The sequence below is a fragment of the Struthio camelus genome, chromosome W (genome assembly GCF_040807025.1).
Source record: "Struthio camelus isolate bStrCam1 chromosome W, bStrCam1.hap1, whole genome shotgun sequence".
NCBI classification, from domain to species: Eukaryota; Metazoa; Chordata; class Aves; order Struthioniformes; family Struthionidae; genus Struthio; species Struthio camelus.
The window spans coordinates 53,153,299-53,170,538 of NC_090981.1; the positions used below are offsets into that span (position 1 = coordinate 53,153,299).

At 43.6% G+C, this 17,240-nt stretch overlaps 1 protein-coding gene across 4 annotated transcripts in view; it reads right to left on the minus strand.

The window, feature by feature from the left end:
• Positions 1-17,240, minus strand: part of LOC138060872 (growth hormone receptor) — a 192,827-nt gene that overhangs the window by 132,953 nt on the left and 42,634 nt on the right. The window contains exon 1 of one of the 4 annotated variants that reach the window (XM_068926355.1): positions 4,188-4,314. The exons of 2 other annotated variants lie outside the window; for them this stretch is intronic. The gene's annotated coding sequence lies outside the window, so the exon portion shown is untranslated. Of the gene's footprint in view, positions 1-3,374; positions 3,466-4,187; positions 4,315-17,240 lie in introns of those variants that run through there. One more of the 4 variants, XM_068926353.1, reaches the window with a different exon arrangement.

The window sequence follows — 17,240 nt, forward strand, 5'->3', positions numbered from 1 at the left end:
ACTTTTCATACGTTTTGCCTCTCTCTAAACTACCGCAGAAAAGGTGAGGCAGGAAAGTGTAATTCTTTCTACACCTTAAATGCCTGGTCTGTCTCAAAAGAAGGGGTGTTGTGCTTACCCTCTAATTTAGAGAGGTTAAAATTTTTTCTCAAGTTTATCGGAGCTCCATTTCCTCCCATTTACATTCCCCGCATAGAGTGTGTTGTCTCCACCACATCTCCAAAGTTCTCCATACAGTCCTGTTACTTCTCCTTCTCCCCAGTGGATCCCTTCCACAAAACTATTTCTGCCACGTAGCAGTACAAGAGACTAGTTGCACACCTGTATAATTACACAAATATAGTGTTAAAGTTATAAAAATAGGTATGATCTAGCAGATATGGATGTTTGCATTGTGGCTGGTGGATTTTTGAAAAGTCAAAAGACTAATATGAATGTGATTAGCACGATGAATAGATAGAGCATGATGGCTGGGGTGAGTTTTAAAACTCATATAAACAAAGAGTGTTTAATTACTACCATGATTGTTTAGCTACTTGACTACATTGATAACAAGCGACGCAAGATAACCTCACACCTGAAACAGTTACTTTAAACTGTGCAGGTGTGCATGTGTGTTTGTGCGTGTACCCACACACTTATCAATACAACTATCTTACGCATCAGTGACCGTTAACGCTCCAATCAGAACACTAGACAACGATGTTTTCTAGCAGTTATTTCTTCAACAGAAAGCATTTAAGATGCCCTGTACACCTCCACTACGTTCTACCTCTGAAAAGCTCAGCTAGCAGTAAGGTATCTCAGGAACACTACCTGGTTTAGGCAAGACAGTAAGTCCCATCCTACAGCAGAACACTCCGGTACTTTGAAGTGTTTTCAAACTTTATATCCACTTATGAGATGATCAATAAAAAACAGAGTTTCAGGATACAATTTTCTTTTCAACAGAATAACATTTTTTAAAAGGCTAATAAAAAACCCATGCTTAAATGTATTTTCATTTAATAATCTGCCGCAAACGTGACATGGAAAACATCTGTCTCTGTCAGGAGACAGCCCTTACAACTTACTAAAGGAAAATTTGCTCTTCATACATTGAGAAGCAGCTCTTTGTTCAAATCAAGTTTGTTACATCTCTCAAAAATTAAAATTATGTGTAAATAAACACCTACCTCACACACAGAACTTAACTTGGGATTCATATACAGTAAAGAAAGATGTCCCCTGTGGTAAACAATCCAAGCACAAAGTGTTCCTTCAAGTCCTGACATAAATCTGTTCCTGCCAAGCTAGTATCTGGTTGCGTCAGCCTTTCGCCTTCACCACTATTGTAGTGGCAGCCTCACTGCCTCTCTGCCTGCTTTCCTCACCCTGCCCTCTTCCTGGAATTACCACTGCAATCCTGCTGGACCAAAGAGCCATCTTTTCCAGAGATCCACATGTGGGGAAAAAAATCTGCAAGATCCTTTTAGTCAAAAGGAACCCAGCTCTTCAGCAAACCCATCATTCAGGGACCCCCCCATGTGGACAGAGTGGACTTGTTCTTGTGACGCTGTTATCCTTGCTTACTCACCACCTTTGTTCTCTCTTCTTGGTATTACTATCATTTTTACTACGCGTAATACCTTGAAAACTTTTAGACACCTAACTTAAGACTACGCATGCTTCAATGCAGTTGGATAAAAGTGCTGTCATCTGCCTGATAAAACATTTTTGAAAAATATAGAAAAAAAAAAAAAGCATCATCGCCCATCTTACTTCCTCAATGACAAATATTCACAACTATTTTCTCCAAGATCTGATATACCAAAAAAGATACACAATGTTGTAACGATTCAGCTTGATGCTCCCATTAACAGCCTAAAATAAATATTTGCTTTGTTCAAAAAAAACAAAAAATCTGCAGCAAAAGGAAACTTCCTTTAACATGAGCAAGCCCTATCTTTAATGTGTATATATATCCACAGAATACAAACAGTCATGGGAAAAAGACCCTGAGAGTAAAAGTTATACAATCAATAAAGCACCAGTACCTATTATACTTCCCCAGCTTTCAGATTGCAGAAAAGAAAGGCACCAACCCGGAAATAAGGGAATTATCACCAAAGATTTTAATTCTCCCTACTGGAAACAGACACAAGGGACCACATACGGTAACACCCGCTACTTCTGTTAATAAGAAAGTGCAGAAACCAGCTCTACGTCTATGCTACACAAGCAGCACTGAGCAGACACCCAAGCTCACTCTGGAAGCAGTACTGCCATGTTGCAAAGCCCTTCAAAGTAACACCTCTAAAAAAGCAGCTATAGCGCCTTCAAGTTTATATATTTACATGGTGCAGCATTGTGCTGTGCAGACATATCAATGCTGGGAGACAATGAAACAGCTCAGAGTAATAAAAACAATACTTGATCAGTTAGGCTCCAAATTATTTATGAGGTATCTTTGATCTCTCTAAACATTAGAGCAAGTTTCAGAAGTTACTTTCACAAATTTGGCACAACTACTGCCACCACTTTCTGGCAATTTTAGAAACAATGTCTCAGGAAAGTACTGTGAACTGTCTTGTTTGTACCTCCTTTACAATTAAAACATACTAATGTCCTGTATTAAGACAGCAAGTTGCAATTCTAATAATGCAAGACAGAAAGACACTGCATCCCTATTAAAACATTTCAAGCTGTTCTAAACAGCTTTCAGTAATATTCATACTTATCATTGAGAGCCGCAAAACTTTTCAACTGCAATCTACTCCAATCTCAATATTTAAAATAGCATCTTTTAAACAAACACTGGTATCTCACATAAAACTTAAGAAATCCGCTCTTATTGAGTCTATTTCCAACTGCATTTTCTCTACTCATGTGACTAAACAAGTCAATGCTACAGTTAGGAGACTTTCAGATTTCAGTGAAGTACCTATTTACCTGGTAAAATTGCAATTCTTTGTATCAGTAAATACTCGCTTAAAGGCTCACAGGATTTATAAAATGGGACCAAACTCAGGCCAAATGTTGTTGATTACTTTATTGTTACCTCTGATTTAACCAAAAACAGAAATATGGTCAAGTGTGCCCGTTTTCTAGCTCCATGAGGAAGAAATTGAAACAATGACTGAATATTTTCAGTTAATAGAACACTAGGTTCTGAATGAAATATTCACGGAAAAGATAAGCAACAGTAATGCATATCCACACGCTGGAGCTCTAGAATTAGCCCTGTGACAATTCAAAAAGATCACAACGATTTTCTTGTGAGAAAACACTCATTATTCTAACAATAACACCTTCTACTGCGTGTGTCTATGTTCAGAATATTTGATTTGCAGTATTTGTTTTCTGTTCAGTTTTGCTCCCTGGGCAATACTTACAGTAGACCATGCACTAAGAAATGCAATCAACCAATTATCCACGGCGTGGAAAGCTCAGAAAAGGGGAGGGGAAGAGGGGGCATCGTAGAAACTGGAATAAATCACACACAAGAGATACTCGGATTAGATCCACAAGAGCAGGAAACACTGAAGATGCTGGCAGGTCTCTCCTTCCGAAATTCAAAACCAGACAAGCGAATGCGATTTCTCTGAAGAATATTATTTAACTACGACTCTCTAAGCTTCAAGTCTGCCCCTTTTCGCACGGTTCTCCCTTCACCACCCGCACCCCGCTGCCTCACTAAACTTTGGGCGCCGGAGCCCGCCCCGCCGCTCAGGCCGCCGGCTCGTCCGCCCCGCCGCCGGGCCGGGCCCCGGCTCCCTCCCGGCCAGGGCCGGCCACCAGCTCCGCTCTGTCCCTGGCACAGACCCGTGCAGCCCGGGCCAGCGAGGAGGAGGAGGAGGAGGGAGCGGCATCCAGGGGCGGCAGCGGCGCTGCCAGCCGGGCACCGGGGCTGCCGCCACCCGAGAGCCGCGCTGCCTCTGGCGGCGGGGCGAGGCGCGGCGCAGTGCGCCGCTCGCTTCGGGGAAGAGCCGGGCGCAACCGGGCCGAGGAGCGGCGAGGCGAGCGGCGGCCGGCGGCAGCCACCGGCGGCGCCGCGCTCGGCGGCCCGGGACCCTCCCGGCGCCGGGGCCGCCGCCGCCTCCTCCTGGCTGGCAGCGCGCAGCCCCGCTCCGGCTACGCCGCCGGCCCGCCCCAGCGCGGCGAGTCCCCCCGCCACACGCGGGCACCGGCCGCCGCCCGCTACTCACCGCCTCGCGCGGAAACTTCCCCCAAGTTTTGGTGGCGCTGCCGGCGGCGGCGGCGACGGCGGCGGCGGCGGGCAGGGCCGGGCCAGGCCGGGCCCCCCGGCGGGCGCGGGGACCATGCGAGCGCCTCAGCGAGCGGCCGCCCGCGCCCCGCCAGCCGCGGCGGCGCCGGCGGGCATCGCGCTCCCTCGGCCGGGCTGGTGGCAACTTCTGCGGAGCTAACGGCTAAAAACAGCGAGCGCATCCAGGCGCCCGGGGCGACCTCCGGCGGGAGGGGCCGACCCCCTCCCCTCCCCTCCGCACCGCAGCCCACCCCATCCCACCCCCTGGCACACCCCGGCGCCGCACGGATCAGGTTACGGCGGGGGACGGCAAAGGGCCGCCCCTCACACGCCCCCGCGCCCCCTCCGCGGCGCCCCTTCCCCGCGGCGCACCCCCGGCGGGGGGCAAGGACTCACTCTGCTCGCCGCGGCACCAGGCGCCGAGCCGCCGCCGCGCCGGGAGCCCCCCGCCCCTGCCCTGCCCGCCGAGCCCCGCCGGGCGCGGGGCGCTCAACGGCCGCCGCCGCCTCCTCCTCCTCCTCCTCCCATGGCCGCCGCGCCCCGCTCGGCAGCTCGCTGGCCCTGGGCCGCCTGGCGCGGCGAGGGGTCAGGGCGCGGGCCCGGCGGCGCGCAGGGGGAACATGTCCGTCGAGAAGAGCTGGCGGCGGCGGGGGAAGGGAGGGGAGGGGAGGGGGCTGGCGGCGCGGGGCGGAGGCTGCGCGCATTCCTGGGAGCGCCGCTGGCCGCCCGGCCGCCGGGGAGCGGGGCCGGTGCGTGTCGCTCGCGCCGCGCGCTGCGCTGCGCCGCGCCGCGCCGCGGGGCTCCGTCTAGGGGAAGACGTCGGCTACTGCACAGCATCGCCCCGCCGGCAGTCGAGTCCCGCCCGCGGGCCGCGGAGCGGGCCAGCACCGGCTCCGCGCCCCGCCGCCGCCGCCGCCGCCGCCGCCGCCGCCGCCGCCGGGCGGCCAAGGCCGGCCCGCCCCGGCCCGCCCCGCCCGCAGGGCGCCCCCCGGCGGGGAAGGCCGCGGCCCGGCGACGGCGCCTGCGGGCGGGAGCGCTGAGCGTGGCCGTGCGGTGCCGTGTAACGGCTGACGGCGTCGTAAGGCGACTGGGCGCCTTCCTGCCGCGGGCGTGTGGCCGTGTGCTGGGTGGAGTAGTGCGAGTACTGAAATGAGCTTTGGGAAAAAGGAGAGTGGCTGCTTGGGCTTTTCTTGCGGGAGCACGGATTTCTCTTTCAGGAGACACCTTAGGAACGAAGACCGTCACGATGAGCGGAGTGCCGCCGCTCTCTTTTACTTGAGCATCGTTTAGCTTCATGAAGTAGCGGGGAGAGACCCAGATCTGCAAAAGTAACTCCAGCGGTGGCGTCCTGGCCCGTAACATGCCTGCGGAGGCCTCCCCTGTGCCGCCGGCTCAGCGTCTGGCTTCCTTGCGTGGCGGAGGCGTGAGACCAGAGAAGCCAGCGCAGCAGGAGCGTCACAGTAAGCGCGCTTGTGTGGCCCAGATGCAGAGCCGGGTCCAGAAATTAAGCCAGAAAAAAAGAGAATTGTCACGCGCACGGTTCCCCGCTCTGGTTCAGTGAGCACGAGCGGTTGTGCCACCGCAGGAAAGTTGTTAGGTTGCCGTGGTCCTGGCAGCTTGTGCTGCTCAAGTTGAGGCTGCCCTTGCTTTGCGCTGGCAGCAGCGCTTGTGCAACTGGGCGTTGCCTGGCTTCATGGAGTGGGTCTATCTGAAAAACCAACCTGCAGGCAAGGGGATTAGTCTTCAGCCAGGTTGCCACTCCAGACTGGCTCTCCGCCCAGTCACGCGAGTGCCAGACCAAATGAAGGGGTAAAAATGCACAACTGGGGCAAGATGGGCAGTGAGATTTGACCTCATCCGTTTTAGATTGGTGTGAGCTACTAGGGAATTGGAATTTAACTTGTCAATAACCATCTGCCAGAAGTGCTACTGAGGCTTTAAACTTAGCCCCGCTCAGAGCACACAGATACATCTTTCTTCATTCCTACACCAGAACCTTCTCTTGCATTTTTGTCATTTCAAAAAATGTGAAAATAGAGCTCTACATCCTTTCAACAGTTTTGAGCAATGATGTAGCACGCACATGTAATGTACATGTAATTTCAGCTCTTACCACTGGCTAGGGGATTCACATCCACATCTCCCAGGAGATGCCTATGCTACCAAACTAGCAGCTGCTCCTGGGGCCTTTCATTCTTCCTGCTGTGAAGCTATATGGTAGAGCATAATTAGTATCTCATAGCGCTAATAATTGCAACCACAAACTTGATCCTGATCCTGTAGTTTTGTGGTTAGAGTACTCTATTAGGAGAGGAAGACTTGTATTCCAGCTCTAGAAATGTTTATAGTCTTGTTTTAGAAATGTTCATAGTGTTGTTTAGTGTAAGATTCCTATGATATATTAAGAATGCGTCTAAGATTATTTCAAACAGTTTTATATGGGCCTGGTAGCACTGACAATTTAACATTTAAAATACCAGTTAGATAAACCAGGGAAAATATTGCTCCCTTATTATATGTTTGAATAAGTGTAGATAATAATACATTAATAGATTCATTATATATTCCTGATTTATACTTCCTGCACGTAAAAATACTGCTTTTTATTTCTTCATCTTGCAAGTGGTTTAGCTTCACCAGGATTAATGTCAAGCACCATTCACTGCCAACAAGACAAGATTTAGGCAAAACGGCCCAAATTTTTAGTCAGTAAGCTTGTGGGATGTGGACAGGGTTTGGAAGACCAGTAGGAGTGTAGGTAAGTGATGATTTAGGGTCCTGACTTGGAATGGCAAAGGTATTTTGGAGCAGTGATGTACAGAGGTGGGAGGGGCTTGAAAGTTTGTGAAATAAATTCTCAGAAAGTGGAAGACATGATAATTTGTTTTTTTTTCCAAGTGATTAGGACTGTGCCCCTAAATTAGGCTTGGAGTCTCCAAATTATGTGTGGCTGGTCCTGAAGTTGCAAAAGCCCAAGGGTATGTGGGTGTTGTGTGCCTGTAGGATAAAGATCTTGAATTGTCTTCATTACTCCAATACAAGCAAGTAACATAATACGTGGTCAGGGATGTCTCGGTTTCTCTGTTATTAAAAAGTATGTCAAAAGTCCTTTAAAAATAACTGGTATCCTCAGTTTCACTGGAGGATGGCTTTTGGGGAGATCTTGCGATGCACTCATTTTGTGCTTCCAGTCTGTGCTAGCCTTTTAATCATTAACAGAAAGTCAACTTCAGAGTATCTGAATTCGGTATCCTGAGAAGTATAAATCTATTACGTTTTAGCTCAGCAAAAATAGAAGAATTGATTATACTCTTTCAACAACTGTTAGGCAACATCTAACTTTCCAACCATGTATAATTTTATGTACTTCACCTTTCGTATTTTTTTCATTTACACTGCATTATCATTGTTCCAGATTCCCTCTGGTTCCCTTTAAAAGCAAGTCTGGCTTGCGTATACTCACTAAAGATAACTAAATGGTGACTATTTTTTCTGACATACTGTTTTTCTGCAAAATGTCCAATCATGTGAACATTAGATAATGTAAGTATTCTCTTCTCTAGGTACTCCATTGCCACTCCAGTCCATTCAAAACATACCCATATTGAAACATGTCCATTCCAAATGTGATGGTCTAGAGCGAGGCACAGTAGACAAATGAACTGAATCTGTTTTTTCTTTTTTTTTTTCCTATTTTTTTAATATTAGTGTATAATGCAATACAGATCAACATAATATCAAATAGGATTCAAGCAGCTGTATTCATAATAGTTCCTTCATCTGGAAGAGGCTCCATTCGCTTTAAACTGGCTACAGGCATCGCAATCTAGTGCATGTTATATTATAATTGTCAGTTCTTTCAGCAGGACTACCTGTGAATTCCTGCCATAATCACAGGCCTACATCTATAGTTGTACAGCGTAAAGGAAGCTATATCAGTAAAATCTAGCGTAACTGCGCACCTTATTACACAGGGTAAAGTTCTGGCTATTTGCTTTGACAGGCGACAAGTTTCCTACAGCCAACAAAAGCTATGTGAGCGTATGTGTTTCTAGATCAATAGAAAGGGGTCCACATGGAAGGCCATGCTACAGAAAGGTTTTCCTTAGCTGGAACAGTTTATACCAGAAGGGAATAAACAATAAAATTACTTTGTTGTTGTTGGGGCATTTTGCCAATACAGTATTGCAAAATGTACTCTTGATTGATATTTCTCTACCTGCAGAGCTTTTAGACTAGGCCTTACACTTTGAGAGCTAGTCTTAATAGTTCAAAATACTGTAGTGTATACAGTTTAAGTGAGTATGAATGTGTTTGAAGAACTGCTTATATGAAATTACAAAACAGTTTTTATTTTCCAAATGTGCATGAGAAAAATGCAGCAGATAGATAGATGATTGTTCATGTTCCACATTCTTACCTACAGCTTAAATCATGTTTTTATCTATTCTCTTTGCTCTATGTTTAACACGAAATCATAGAAAAATTCAGGTTGAAAAGATTTCAGGAGATCTCTAATCCAACAGCCTGCTCAGAGCAGGGTCAGCTAGGAGGTCAGACGAGGTTGCTCAGGGCTTTACCCAGCTGGGTCTCGAAAACCTCCAAGGATGGAGACTGCACAATGTCTTGGGGCAACCTGTTCCACTGCTTGACTGTCCTCATAAGGAAAATGTTTTTTCTTATATCCAGTCTGAACTTCTTTTGTTTCAATTTATGCTTTGTCTCTTGTCCTGCTGCCACGCACTGCAGTGAAGAGCCAGGCTCCATCTTTGATACCTTCCTTGTAGGAGTGGGAAGGCTGCTCTGGGGCCTCCCCAAAGCCTTCTTTTCTCCAGGATGAGGGAGCCCCAGTCCCTGGGCCTCTCCTCACAGAGCAGGTGCCCCAGCCCTGAGCATCCTGGTGACCCTCCCGTGACTCGCTCCAGTTTGACAGTGTCCATCTTCTACCTGGCGGCCAGAACTGGATGCAGTACTCTAAATGTGGTCTTGTGAGTGCCAGGTAAAAGGGAATAATCACTTCTCTTGATCTTCTTGGCTGTTGGCTTTCAGTGCTGCCAGGGCAGAGGGCTGGCTCATGTTCAGCTTGCTGTCTATCAAGCCCACCTGATCCTTTTCAGCAGGGCTGCTCTCCACGCAGGCAGGCCCCAGCTTTCATCACTTCCTTCCCAGGGGCAGGACTTTGCATGTGTCCTGGCAGAATTTCACAAGGTTCCGTCAGCCCGTTACTCCAGCCTGTCTAGATCCCTCTGGAAAACAGCCCTGCCCTTGAGTATATTGACTGGTCTCCCAGTTTGGTATTATCTGCAAACTCGATGAGAATGCGGTCCATTACTTCCTCCAGGTCATCGATAGAGATGTTAAACAGGACAGGTAACCGTATAGGTTCTGTGATACCCTGCTTGTTACTGGCCTCCAGGAATGGGGACTGTGATTTTTTTTATTCTTAATAAAAAATCCTTCTCCATTTAATCTCTGTTGATCAGATTTAGATGGTAAGGGAAAAATGGAGGTTGTAAAAGGAACATGTTGATCTTTGTAAAAGTAAGATAGAGATGGTGTTCAATTTTCCCCCTCCCCTCCACAGCTCCCATTATGTCATGACTTCTCAGAAGACCAGTCCAAGACTTCATTCAAAAGTCCACTGATTCTGCATGAAACTTAAGTGATGACCTTTATGGAGAATACATCAATCTCTTAGGCACAGATTGTGTTCCATTGACATTTCTGTTCATAGGGTAGGAACAAGTAAAAATTCTGTATAATGTATAGGTTAGTGCCTCCTCTTTTTCCTCACTTCATTTTTGTTATGTTCACTATTAATCTAACATATAAGAACAGCTGAAAGAACGGAAGCATTCTTTTAATCTAATTTCCATCATAAATCAAATTGCAGAAAAAATACCATTTAAGTTATTTTGTTATGGCACATTGTAACTTGCCATGAGGAGAAACCACACGAATAAAGTGCATATTCCAACCACGATCAGACTTGTACCAAGAGCTGGGAATGCACAGTGCTTGCTGTATGCAAAAATAAAAAGAATATTTAATAGCAGCTCTGCTCTCAGCCTCTGAATATGTGGAAAATTTTTGGTTGTGGGTTGTCTGGGTTACTTCCTTTAAAGCTAACAGAGAGCAGAGACAAAGCTCCCCTGATTACTTTATGTGAAAGTAAAATAATTGTGTAACCAGCAAATGTCTGTGGAGACAGATAATTTTCTTAAAGGAAATAATCTCCAAGGAATCAATATGAACACGCTTACAGGAGAGGAAGGCACAGGCAAAGTGAGAAAGGAAAATGAAGAAAGAGACCCAGCTGCAGCCTGCAGTCTCTTGCTCTCCCTTTCTTTTGTTTCTAAGGCATCTATCCTGTTGTTCTCCACAGCTAATAAGAAATGAAGGCCTATCAGACTCTGTAATGAATATGTTGACTTTCCGGTTCTCTGGGAGAAGAAAAGTGACAATGTAAGCATTTTGCTCTCTTTGTGAAGAAGGGAGATGGAGGAGAGTAGAAGGGAAGTTTTAGCATCAGCCAGTTGTATATTCAGTCTCCTTTTTTTGATGCAAGAAATTTCAAAGCTGGCGTCCTAGCCTATTTCCAGCACTGTGCAGGCTATCCTGCATCCTCCATGCGCATTAGACATAAGATCTACTGCAAATGAGCAATGAAAAATATTAACTAACTGTAAGATAAATAATGTGTAAGTATTGTCCTGATGGATCTTAGAGCAAATGTCAGAAAATAATCTTATTTTCAAGGTTTCAGTGATAAGAAATCAGGCTCTAGAACAGAATACTGTGTGAATACCTGAGGACTGGTCCTTATTTGCTGGGAACTTTTAGGTGCTATAATTTCATTTTTGCACTATTTTGTTCTGCATTAGACAGATAAGACCTACTCCATCAGGTGTTTCCTTTCAGAAGGTCTGAATCCCGTATATGCAGATACCTAAGCTCCAGTGAGTACCCAGAGACGATTTCATGCAATGCTGATTAGCTCAGCATTGGTGAGCACTGGATGTATTTTGGAGCTGTCTACTTGTCCCAATTTACTATGCAGGGGTTTCAGGTGTCCACCACCACTCTGGTGCCCGCTCACCTTGGTCACCCAAGACAGATGTTCACCAAAGCACTAAATGCGATGTGATATTTTGAGCCCGGAGGTACTATCTCATATCTGCCACCACCCTGTGTATATATCAGATACTCTATGGCATCTAAAATAGCACTAGATGACTATAGCAGGTAACTGAATCCCACCTTTACTTTTTTCAGTGTTTATCTGAGGATTGTGACCCTGCACATCTGCAAAACTGAGACCAATTCCTACACCTGTATGCCTTCCATTCCATTTCCTTCTGCCCGTAGCATAAGTTTAGGAGTCCAGTGAAGTTTCTGCCTCAAATGCTAGTGTCTAAAGTGTCTCAAAGGTGTAAGAAAGTGAAATAGGGTGTTCCTGGATTGTTTTCCTGTACTTCTTAAGTTCTGGCATGTTAGAGTCCTAATCTCAAAGCATTTTACATCTTAGTTCCCAGAGCATGAACCCTTTGTTCCGATGTTCTAGGATTGTTTTCCTGTGACTTTTGCTACATATTTTTATAAATGTTTATATTTTTGTATAGTAAAACATGTTATATGAAATCACACATTTATATTAACATTTTATGTGTTTGATATGTATATGTATACTTTATTGTATATTTATATATATATGTTTATAAGCGCTCCTCTGACCTGTGTGCTACAAAGGATGCATTGGGTGTAGGAATCTCCCAAGCATCTTCAGCAGTAGGGACTGACACAAAGGAGTCACTAAATTTCTCTGCTATGGCCTAATCTTCTCTGAGCACCCCTGTTATATCTTGGTCATCAAGCAGTCCCACTAATTCCATGACTGCCGCCTTCTGATGAATTGAAAAAACTTTTTGCTATCAGTTTGAACATGAAAGACATGAGTTTGAGCGGAGTGCTCTTCAAGTTCACTTTTAGTACTCTTAATTTCCTGCTTATGTTCAACCAGATACATCTGAAGGGCTTTCCTATTATCCTCATTGAGAAAAACTTTACTTTTTTTTTTTTTTATAACTTTTCCCTGTGTTTGTCTCCCTAACTTTTCTATTGAGCTATGCAAGGTTTTTATCAAACTGCCTTTTTTTATTTTTATTTTTAAATTATGGCAGAGTTTACCTCGGCTTCTAATACATTATGTGTGCATTAAGGCTCATCCAAAAATACATAAATTTCCTTAATAATATAGTTGTTCAATGGCACGATACAAGTCTAAATGTGATTTATGAGGGACATTTACCTAATGAACAGAAATCTCCATCCACAGCTCTCATTTGATGAATTCTTGTGGGGTTGTCTTCTTAAGAAGTAGAAGATTATAGGGCTTTTTATTCGATTCCTTTATAAGAAGTTGATAGCTAGGATGGAAAGATCCCTTTCTAGTTAATTCAGCTATTTACAAATTTAGAGAAGGCCCGCTTTTCAAAACACTGACAGTTGTCACTTCAGAAATCTTAATTAAGCCTTCATTACTTTGCAGTCAAAAAGCAGATCTCTTTGGCCCCTTCTTGCTCAAAAATCCTTCTCTCCTCCCTCTTCAGGGGTCTCTTCTATGGACTTTCCATTCCACCTCATAGAAAAAGGTTTGGTTGTCCATCCACACAATGGAATGTCCTTTGGCCTCAACTGCTGCCCGGGCAAAATTGCTGCACAGAATTATTTCAAAGTCATGTAATTCTGCATGCTTGTACTTTGCTTGACAATTCTCAGCACACATAACATGGTACTGAAAGGCAGTGAGGGCAAAGATCAGCTGCTAGAGAATTGATGTTAAGAGTCATCCAGTTCAAGGATGGCCAACCTTCCTGATTCAGGGAGCTGCATAACAATATATTCTTTTGGCTAGAAGCAATGTGATATACACCACATACCTTGGAAAGGCCAAGGAGTTGGATTCCTATGAGCAATATCTACTTTGGGGCTCCAAAGCTCCGTTATGGAACGGAACCAAGCTGAATATAAAGATGGGTTCCAGGAAAACACATGATTTCAGTCCAGGCGAGACCTGATGACTCTTTTCCATAGATGGAGATTTAGATTAAGCAGTAGCTCCCATAACCTGCTCATTGCGTGCTGTTACCTTGACATGGTAACTGCGTTTGAATTACTCGGAAGCCAAACGCAGTTAAAACCCACAGTAGGCAACTGCCTACTCCTGACGTAGTTCCTTCGTGTGGCCCACAGCAGGATTAACTATCCCTACTTCTTGATATATGCTTGACTAACTTCTCTAACAGTTTGCAGTGGTAAAGAGCACACTATCTACCCAAGCCATCTGTATGAGAACTTGACAAATTTATTATTAGAAAATGTTTTCCTTAATGCCTAACCTATATTCTTTTTGCTACAATTTTAATTATTGAGTTCTTTTATCCACAGTGCAAATAGTAGTCAGATTATTCTCTTCTGTTTGAGATACGTTGCCACATCCCTTTCAGTCTTTTTCTTTAGGCCAAACAATCTCTATTTTTAAAGTCTTTCTTCATAGATTTTCTAGACCTCTAATATGTTGCACTGTTCTAAACCCTCTCTACTTGGCCCACATTTTTCCCAAAGCATAGTGCCCAAAATGGATCTCTACTTGAGGTCCTCCTACTAGTGCTGAGTAAAGGAAAGGAGTCTTTAAAGCCTGAGGGCTATACTACTATTTATAAGTCATTACATATTCCTTGCCTTTTTCATTTCCAATAGAATGTTATTTGTGACACATATTCAGTTTGTTACCTATTATCTCCAGATACGTCTCTGAAAAATTAATTCCCAAATAGTTGGTCCCCAGCCTGTAGTTTTGTATTTGATTATTCCCACCTAAATGAAGGACATGGTCCCTGTTATAGTTCAGCCATTTTTCAATTAATTCTGCAGTTTTTCAAGGTAATGTTTGCTCTTCTTTCTAACTTTGTGTAATCTGCAAGTTTAATAAGATTGTTATCTGGATTGTTAATAATAACATTGAATACAGTCATATCCAAGGTAGGTCCTAGTAGAACCCTACCAACAACACTACCTTATCAAAAAATTAAAGAAAATTGATTTGAAATTATATATTATACTAACAAATTATTTATCCTGCTGTTAATTTTCCTGCTATCTTTCAAGTGTCTGCAAATACTTTGATCATTTATTTCTAGTTTTTTTCTTTTTACTGTGAGTTGAAGTTAAATTGATTAGTTTATTATTTCCTGGCTACTCTTCCCCTGCCCTCTCCCCTTCTATTTTAAAGGCAGCTGTTATTTTTATCCTTTCCCAGTTTTATATATCTTACTCATCTTTCATGAATTCTCAAGTAATAGCTAATTTGACTACTTCACCTAATTCTTAAAATACGCCAGGCCAAAGTCAGTCTGGTCCAGCTGACTTGAGAACATTTCTTAACACTCTCTTATCCTATTCCTTCCCTGTTCCAGACCGAGCTATTAACCCTTGCCATGCAATTAATCTTGCTAGTCATTTGTGTGAGCTGACATGAAAAAGAGGTTTTAGATATGCTGACTTTCTTGGAATCATCAGCTGATAGTCCATGTGTGGTCTCCCCCACTGAATGGACAGGAATAACAAGCAACATTTTCCTCGCTCTTCCTCTCATTATTAATGCATGTTACCTTTTAAAGTCTTTTGTAAGTGCATATCATTTTTATGTCATAGTTTTCTGGTTGTTTTTATACACTCATGCTGTTATGTGTGTTTTAAAATTTGACCTAATTTCCACATTGAACTTGATGAGTTTGAGATCAATTAAAAGCTTCTGGCTTACCTAAACTCATCTCTTACTAGTTTTCCTGGCCTCTCTTTTGATAGGGTAGCTTGTGCTTTCAGCCACAACCGCTTAAATACATTTTTCTTTGACTTTCTTTTCATGAAACTTCAACTTCAGTTGACTGGTCTCCTTTCAGATACATTATTTTACTTACATTATTATTTTCCCTATTTTCTTTCTTAGGATTATGGATTCTATATTTTCATAGTCACCATCTCCAAGTTGCCTTTTGTCATCATATTCTCAAACCTTTACACATCACTGGTTAGAACCACATCTAGAAGAGAGTATCTATCTATCATCTCCTCTATTTTTTTCTTCCGCACCAAAAGTGATGACTAATACTTTTCAATTTAGAGCTTGCTGATCAATCTCTGTCCTGATGTATTCCTATCCTAACAGTTCTATGAGCAGTTAAACTCTCTTATGAGACTAATCTTGTGCGTTGAATGATTTGGAAAGTTTTTCATGACAAAGGCTTCCGTACCAGACACTCTCTGCTTGGGTGATTTGGTCTAATAATGGTAGCAGTTATGTTCTTTTCTTCTTTCTTTACTCAGAAACTTTTAGCAAGACTGACTTCCTATCCACTCTAGAATTCAGGACCAGTGCAAGGCTATGTCCTTTAATATTAAATAGACCTATTCTGTGAGTTATCATACCAGGTAAGTGTATGTTTTGTCAATTAAGTCATTACTGTGGTTGTGTGTTAAGTTTTCTTGCTTCTCTTGTGGATTTTCTGTATTTCCTCATACTTTTTGCTTGATTTGTCATAAATCCTTTATTTATTTGTTTAAAGGAAGTGTTCGAATCTGCTTTGTGAACTTGAAATAATCAAATACCTATGGAATGTTACATTATATTTAAAATTAAATCTTAGCATGCCATTTATTTCATATTCTTTCTCTTCAAGCAAGATTTTTTTACAGGTTTTTTATATTATTGACCAAGTGAGCAGAAACTCAGAACAGAAAGACCAAACAGGGAGAAGAGGTCTTTTTCAAACTTCCATGCCAATCCCATGTTTCTGTTCCGTGTGTTGGTGGTGGAGTCAGATTGTGCATTTATCTGTCATTGTTGACTTGAGACCAGTACACTTGAGATATTGTCCCTGACGTCATTTGCAAATGTTATGTTTTAACTGGCTTCCCTTAATGGCAATGACATTTACCTAGCTTTTTTTTTTTTTTTTTTAACAGAACAGTTATAACCTCAAAGTGAAGTGCCAGCAGATGTGTCCTATCCAGTTCCCTTTAACTGTACTTGATAAAATTCCACTGATCCTGACACTTGTAAACAGATGCTTAGATATCTAGCCAACTGAAACTTCTGACATAGGCCACATCTAGAAATAGCTTGTACAGAAATAATCCCATAAATCATCTGACACAGCCAAGAGAAGGGCCCTGTAACGTTAAGAGACTTGCACTCCTTGCATTCATTCTGTTTAGCAAGAACACCATCTATTTTCACACGGGAGATCACCTTCATGATTTCTTGTGTACTGCATTATACAGTTATTGTATGGTACATTTACAGGCACTTCCTTTAGTAAGAAACAGCTGTCACAAAAGTGCTGTTTCCTGTTTTCATAAATTTAACCTTTTTCTTTGATAGCTTCAAAGTAGTCTTCAGCTAATATGTCTGTGGCAGACATAGTCCTGATATGATTAGGAGGTCAGCGTGGCTGAGACTGTCTCTCTGTCACATACTGAGGGTACTGGGTTAAAGTTCTGTTTGTCTCTATCTGTGCTCCCAGATAAATCCATGCCTGGCTAAAGTATCTGTATAGAGGTGCCACTGGAATATTTACTTTGGGTTCTTGAAGTTTAATTTAGCATATGAAACAAATCATTAACTTTCCTGAAGGCAGGGAAATATAATGGAAGTCATTATACATTGTTATTCTGGAAACAGAGTATATTAGAAAGTATAGCATGTTATCTATAGAACACTGATGATGTTTCTGATACTATAGAGGAGACAGGGAACATCAATCCTGAGATATAGCTGCCTAAAGAACTGGCACCTCCAAGTTCTATCCATTTCTTTGTGATGCCCAAAGTCAGAGTAATGTAGAGCTGGGCAGGACGGGTTGGGGCAGGCAGAACAAGAATTACAGTAGTAGTACTGAGTTTTGGTATGTACGTGTCTGAGTGGTTCCACTAA